We start from the raw sequence: 8,223 nt of genomic DNA on the forward strand, positions 1-8,223 counted from the left end.
AATTGTATTGTTTTATGAATTTCAAGTGTTTAGCTGTATCTTCTAATTAATCACCTTGATAAGCATTAAATGACCTTCCAAGCTTCACATCCTGGCCTGGGGAAATCCTTTGTTCAGAGTCGTTAGCTGCCCCTGATTGATCATGTCCAGAATTCATCTGTTTTCAGTGTTGCTCCTTGTTTACTGTTCTGATTTTGGAGTTTTTTTTAATACTGAAGCTTGGAAGGCCATTGAATGCCAATCAAGGTGATTAATTACAACATTCACACTGGCCTCCCACAGACAAGAGTTCTTTCCTCCACCCCGGACCTTCCACAGATATATAAACCTTCCTTGCTTAGTTTCGCCATAGACCTCACAACCTCTGAGGATGCCTGCCACAGATGTGGGCAAAACAGTTAAAGCAAAACAGTTGAATAAAACCATAGGCGGAAGGGACGGAAAGATTACTGTAATGGGGAGGGAAGGAAAAGGAAGAAAAAAGGAGGAGAAAAGAGGGGACGGAGGGAGATAGTCCAAGATAAGAAGGAAAAGGGATTGTACTTCTATTTTTCTTCTTTGCAACCAATCTGGAAAATTTCAGAAGTTCCATTCTATGGTTTATTGCTTATTATTTCTTCAGTTCCATCCTTCCCATTCGTTCTCCTTTGTTCCGGGGATTTCTTACTTTGCCCTTTTCTTTCTGCCTATTTTTGGACTTCTATCATTTCTTTCTCTTTTATTTTTTCATATATTCTATAACCGGTCTCCAATCTGTATTCTTAATGTATCTTCCAGTATTTCTTTTCAGTAGGTATGTGAGCCTGTCCATATCCATGATTCCAGTTCGTTTTTCTTTTCTTTTTTAAAAATCTTTTTATTAAGCTTTTAATTTTGTAAAGTAGGATAAATTTACAACGAAAGAGTGAGAACATTTTGTTTTGATAGAAAGTAGGAAAGTGAAAAGAAAAGAGTGAGAGAGAATAGCGAACAAAAAAGGGGGAGGGTTACTTCCTTCTTACTTTGATAGTCCTATAATCCATTTCCAGTCCATATTTCCTTGTTTTAATTCTACTTCCCCCCCCCCCCCCCCCGTCTTCTTCTTATCCCTAAGATTGTGTGCTTTCAGCAAATGAGGTCTATCTTCATTTGTTTCAAGTAGTCTTTTACAAGGTCCCAGTTTGTTTCTTTCTTAGGTAATCCATGGCTGGGCGTCAACCAGTATGTGAGTCTGTCCATGTTCATCATCTCCAACACTTTACACAACCAATCTGCTTTTTTCGGTACCTCTGTTTGTCTCCAGTTTCTGGCGTAGACTATTCTGGCTGCGGTAACCAAAAAGTTAAATAAAATCTCTTTATTTTTATCTCTTTCTATGTCTAACATCCCTAATAAAAAGTATTCTGGTTCTCTTTGGATCTTCATTTTAAGTATTTTCTGGATGGCTTCATTTATTTCTTTCCAATACTGTTGCGCTTTCGAGCACGTCCACCAAGTGTGAAAGAAAGTGCCTGTCTGTTGGCCACATTCCCAAAATTTATCTGATATATTTTTAAAACATTTTGAAATTTTATAGGGTGTAATATACCATCTATACTGCATTTTAACCAGTTTTCTTTCATGTCATAAGAGTAAGTGTATTTAAGTCTTTGATTCCAAGTCTTTTCCTACTGTCTCAATTCGATTTGATGACCAACTCCGAGGTCAGAAGCGATTCCCATTGTTATTGTCCACGCAAATATGTCCTAAGATCATAGTCTTTTCATGACCGCTGACCATCCTTTGAGTGACAGGGCGCTTCCTTATGGGGAGGGAAGAGAAGGGGGTGGAAAGGGGTCAGGGCAAAGTCAGATAGATGTAGGAAAATATACAGGAATAAGAGGAGTTCCCAGAGAATTCATATCCAAACCATTCCCACTAAAACAACTAATAAAGGTTATAACCTTAATACATCATGAGTTCATATTTCATAAAATAGCTTGAAGAAAATTGAAGCTTGAAATATTGCAGAAAGTCCAAAGTCCCAAAAAAGGGTTTGGCGGTCTTCACTGAGTCAAAGATGGAGTCCTGCAGTGCGGGGATCGAAGCTGGCCCTTGGTCCTTGGAGAACTGGAACTCCTTCCCAGGCTGGAGCCCAGTGGTTGGATGGCCCCTGGAAGGCTCCGTGGGGCCACCATCTCGAACTTCCAGAAGAGAGGCTTCACACGGGCGACGAGCGGCCACAGATACGAGTGCCAACCCGTTCTAAGATCATGGCCTTCTAATGCCAACAACCTCTCCTTCCTCAATGACATCCAATCACAAATCCATATTAATCCACAAGCTTCGTAATATAACATTTTAATAGCAATTAAACGGATGATAAGCTGACTTGCAATATTAAAATTAAAAAGGAAATATCGAAACAAACAGAGCGCGACAATTTATTGAGTAAATTGAGTGCAGGTGGTCCCGGTGGTGATGGGCACACTGGGTGCCGTCCCAAAAGATCTCAGCCGGCATTTGGAAACAATAGGCATTGACAAAATCACGATCTGCCAACTGCAAAAGGCCACCCTGCTGGGATCTGCACGCATCATCCGAAAATACATCACACAGTCCTAGACACTTGGGAAGTGTTCGACTTGTGATTTTGTGATACGAAATCCAGCATGTCTATCTTGTTTGCTGTGTCATAATAATAATAATAATAATAATAATAATAATAATAATAATAATAATAATAATAATAATATAATAATAAGAAGAAGACACTTGGGAAGTGTTCGACTTGTGATTTTGTGATACGAAATCCAGCATATCTATCTTGTTTGCTGTGTCATAATAATAATAATAATAATAATAATAATAATAATAATAATAATAATATAATAATAATAAGAAGAAGACACTTGGGAAGTGTTCGACTTGTGATTTTGTGATACGAAATCCAGCATATCTATCTTGTTTGCTGTGTCATAATAATAATAATAATAATAATAATAATAATAATAATAATAATAATATAATAATAATAAGAAGAAGAAGACACTTGGGAAGTGTTCGACTTGTGATTTTGTGATACGAAATCCAGCATATCTATCTTGTTTGCTGTGTCATAATAATAATAATATAATAATAATAAGAAGAAGAAGCAGACACTTGGGAAGTGTTCGACTTGTGATTTTGTGATACGAAATCCAGCATGTCTAACTTGTTTGCTGTGTCATAATAAGATAAATAAATAAATAAATAAATAATAATAAACTTGGGAAGTGTTCGACTTGTGATTTTGTGATACGAAATCCAGCATATCTATCTTGTTTGCTGTGTCATAATAATAATAATAATAATAATAATAATAATAATAATAATAATAATATAATAATAATAATAAGAAGAAGAAGACACTTGGGAAGTGTTCGACTTGTGATTTTGTGATACGAAATCCAGCATATCTATCTTGTTTGCTGTGTCATAATAATAATAATATAATAATAATAATAATAAGAAGCAGACACTTGGGAAGTGTTCGACTTGTGATTTTGTGATACGAAATCCAGCATGTCTAACTTGTTTGCTGTGTCATAATAAGATAAATAAATAAATAAATAAATAAATAAATAAATAATAAACTTGGGAAGTGTTCGACTTGTGATTTTGTGATACGAAATCCAGCATATCTATCCTGTTTGCTGTATCATAATATAATAATAATAATAATAATAAATAAAACATGTATAAGTACAGTAGAGTCTCGCTTATCCAACATAAACGGGCCGGCAGAACCTTGGATAAGTGAATATGTTGGATAATAAGGAGGGATTAAGGGAAAGCCTATTAAACATCAAATTAGGTTATGATTTTACAAATTAAGCACCAAAACATCATGTTACACAACAAATGTGACAGAAAAAGTAGTTCAATAGGCAGTCATGCTATGTGGCAATGACTGTATTTACGAATTTAGCACCAAAACATCATGCTATACAACAAATTTGACAGAAAAAGTAGTTCAATACGCAGTCATGTTATGTAGTAATTACGTAGTTTCCCCGAAAATAAGACAGTGTCTTATAATAATTTTTGCTCCCAAAGATGCTCTAGGTCTTATTTTCAGGAGATGTCTTATTTTTTCATGAAGAAGAATTCACATTTATTGTTGAACAAAAAATGAACATTTATGATATACTGTACAGTAGTTGTCATCACAAACCAGCATAACCAGACACACTGTGAATCCTATCAAGAATTTCGTGTTACTACCATTAATTCCATGTACAACAATCTATGGTACGGACATTTACCGATCTTGCATGCTCTGGTGTTCTGTTTGGCAGGCGCCGGGCATGCTTCCAAACAAGAACTTGGCTAGGTCTTACTTTCGGGGGAGGCCTTATATTTAGCATTTCAGCAAAACCTCTGCTAGGTCTTATTTCCTGGGGATGTCTTATTTTCGGGGGAACAGCGCCCACTTTAGGGATCCATGGTCGACCGCATGGAAGGCTGTGAGCGGTCAAGGGGACCAAGGGTCAAGGGGACCAAGGGTCAAGGGGACCAAGGGTCAAGGGGACCAAGGGTCAAGGGGACCAAGGGTCAAGGGGACCAAGGGTCAAGGGGACCAAGGGTCAAGGGGACCTCCCCTGCCCGGGTACCTGGGCCCCTCCCCTCCCCACACAAGGAGCCAAAAAGAAAGACTCACCGGATGGCATCCGATCGAATCCAGCAAAATCCGGCAACCACCAACGCACCTGACCAGCAACACACAAGACCACCACAACCAACAAACCAACCACCTCTCTCCCTGTGGTTATCCAGGGAAGTGAGCTTCAGTTGGAGATGCTGCAGAACATCACAAAGGCACGGAACTTCCAGGCAGGAAGGGAGGGAGGAAGGGAGGGAGGGAGGAAGTAAAGGAAGGAAGGAAGGAAAGAAGGAAGAAAGTAAAGGAAGGAAGGAAGGAAAGAAGGAAGGAAGTAAAGGAAGGAAGGAAGTAAAGGAAGGAAGGAAGGAAGGAAGGAAGGAAGGAAAGAAAGAAGGAAGGAAAGAAGGAAGGAAGGAAGGAAGGAAGGAAGGAAAGAAGGATGGAAGGAAGGAAGGAAGGAAGTAAAGGAAAGAAGTAAAGGAAGGAAGGAAGGAAGGAAGGAAGGAAGGAAGGAAGGAGGAGATCGGTCAGTGGGCCAGGACCAGCGGAGGGGCAGGATGGGAAATCCATTAGCATTATATCATCATCATCATCATCATCATCATCATCATCATCATATCATAAAATGAATACAATAATATACAATAAAACATTATAACAATTTGTTGTCGAAGCCTTTCATGGCCAGGATTACAGGGTTGTTGTATAATTTTCCAGGCTGTCTGGCCATGTTCCAGAAGCATTCTCTCCTGACGTTTCGCCCACATCTATGGCAGGCATCCTCAGAGGTTGTGAGAAATAATAATAATAATAATAATAATAATAATAATAATAATAATAATAGGGTTGTTGTGTGTTTTCCGGGCTGTCTGGCCATGTTCCAGAAGCATTCTCTCCTGACGTTTCGCCCACATCTATGGCAGGCATCCTCAGAGGTTGTGAGGAATAATAATAATAATCATAATAATAATAATAATAATATACATCACACAGTCCTAGACACTTGGGAAGTGTGCGACTTGTGACTTTGTGAAATCCAGCATATCTATCTTGTTTGCTGTGTCATAATAAAATAATAATAACAACATTAATAATATACATCACACAGTCTTTCATTGTTCTTGTTCTTGTTGTTGTCGTTGTTGTTTTTGCACTACAAATAAGACATGTGCAGTGTGCATCGGAATTTGTTTGTATTTCTTTTTCAAATGATAATCCGGCCCCTCAACAGTCTGAGGGATTGTGGACCGGCCCTCGGCTTATTCTGATGGCTTATTATTATTATTATTATTACTGTAGGAGGGAGTGTTGAATAAGCCTCGGCACTATTCTTTTCGGCCCTTTTCCTTTGCCTTTTCGCCCTGCCAATCCTCGCAGATCAAATGTGGATAAACGCCGCGTTGCTGCCTTTTGTGTCAGTAATGAGAACACGAGTCCTGTCACGGCGCGTTAAGAATACACATGTTACCTGAAGTGCCGAGCAAACGGAATTCATTTAAACATTAATCGGCGGGAATATCAAAGCGGGCGGGTGACAGGCTGCGGGGCGCCGTTGGAAGAGGCGGCTGCCATTGAAGAGCTCTAAATCAGAATATATATATATTTGTATGTGTGTATGTGTGTGTCACCAATTTACAAACATCCCACTTGCAAATGGCTCTGAGACAACAGGAAGTGAGAGGAATCTACAATTTACAAGGAAAATCCACTCCTGGAATAGTTTTTTCATGGGGGAAATAGGTCTCCACTGAAGTTTTCTCTCCAATACTTGTTTCCACAACAAGCCAAATTTTTCCAAAATCCTATTATTATAGGGACAGAAAGTGCGGTGGAATCTGCTGAATAGGGGCACTGAGACCACAACAAACTCTATGGGTGTTAATAATTCCATATGCAACCACTGATGGATCTACAGACCATAATAAAACAAAGCTTTAGATAATGGACCATAATAATACAAATGGACCATAATAATACAAATGGACCATAATAATACAAAGCTTTAGATAATATACAGTGTGTGTGTGTGTGTGTGTGTGTGTGTGTGTATAGGGGTGGAGTTACTCATAAAGAATGTACCTGTTCTGACTTACATACAAATCCAACTTAAAAACAAACCTCTAGAACAGGGGTCCTCAAACTTTTAAAGCAGAGGGCCGGTCCCCAATCCTTCAGACTGTTGAGGGGCCGAATGATCATTTGAAGAAAAAAAAATGAACAAATTCCAATGCACACTGCATATGTCTTATTTGTAGTGCAAAAACAACAACAACAACAAAAGAAAAATACAATATTTAAAAATAAAAACAATTTTAACCAACTCAAACCGATCAGGATTTCAATGGGAAGTGTGGACCTGCTTCTGGCCAACAAGATAGTCAAGTTAATTAGGATTATTGTTGTTGTGTGCCTTCAAGTCATTTCAGATTTTGGGCGAGCCTAAGTCAAAATTTACTTATTTATTATTTATTTATTTACTACATTTATATCCTGTCCTTCTCACCCCGAAGGGGACTCAGAGCGGCTTACCATTTATATCTATATACAATATATTATATTATTAGCACAGAACAATATTAGCATTATATATTACTATATTGAATTATACCACTATATTGTAATATTATTAGTAATATTACATGTAATATATAATATATAATTAATATTATTATATGGTATTATTATTAGTATTACATTGTAATATTTCTATCAATATTATATGTATATACAATATTATATTATTAAAAAGGATATAAAAATATTATATTATAAAACTGAGGGCAGGGGCCAGGTAAATGAACTTGGAGGGCCACATCCGGCCCCCGGACCTTAGTTTGGGGACCCCTGCTTTAGATAATATACAGTGTGTGTGTGTGTGTATGGGGGTGGAGTTATGCTTAAAGAATGTACCTGTTCTGACTTACATACAAATCCAACTTAAAAACAAACCTCTAGAACAATGATGGGCAACCTTTTGCTCTTGGTGTGTCAAAATTCACCAAAAAACCTAGCATGACTTGGGTGGTGTGTCACTTTGAGAAAAAAACCCATAATTTCACAATATGTATAGTTTAAATAACAAAAATGTATAATTGTAATATATAACTGTATTTAATAAATCAAAAACTATTTACTACCATTATTTCCATGTACAACAATCTATGGTACCTCTTGCAGTTTCCAAGTACAGTAGAGTCTCATCCAACATAAACGGGCTGGCAGAACGTTGGATAAGTGAATATGTTGGATAATAAGGAGGGATTAAGGAAAAGCCTATTAAACATCAAAATAGGTTATGATTTTACAAATTAAGCACCCAAACATCACGTTATACAACAAAATTGACAGAAAAAGTAGTTCAATACGCAGTAATGCTATGTAGTAATTATTGTATTTATGAATTTAGCACCAAAATATCACGATGTTTTGAAAACATTGACGACAAAAATGCGTTGGATAATCCAGAACGTTGGATAAGTGAGACTCTACTGTATTTACAAATTTAGCACCGAAACATTGCGATGTATTGAAAACATTGACTACAAAAACACTGACTACTGAAGGGCAAACTGCGTTGGATAATACAGAATGTTGGGTAAGCGAAGGTGGGGTATGTGAGT

This window comes from Anolis carolinensis, unplaced genomic scaffold (assembly GCF_035594765.1).
Source record: "Anolis carolinensis isolate JA03-04 unplaced genomic scaffold, rAnoCar3.1.pri scaffold_11, whole genome shotgun sequence".
Lineage (NCBI taxonomy): Eukaryota > Metazoa > Chordata > Lepidosauria > Squamata > Dactyloidae > Anolis > Anolis carolinensis.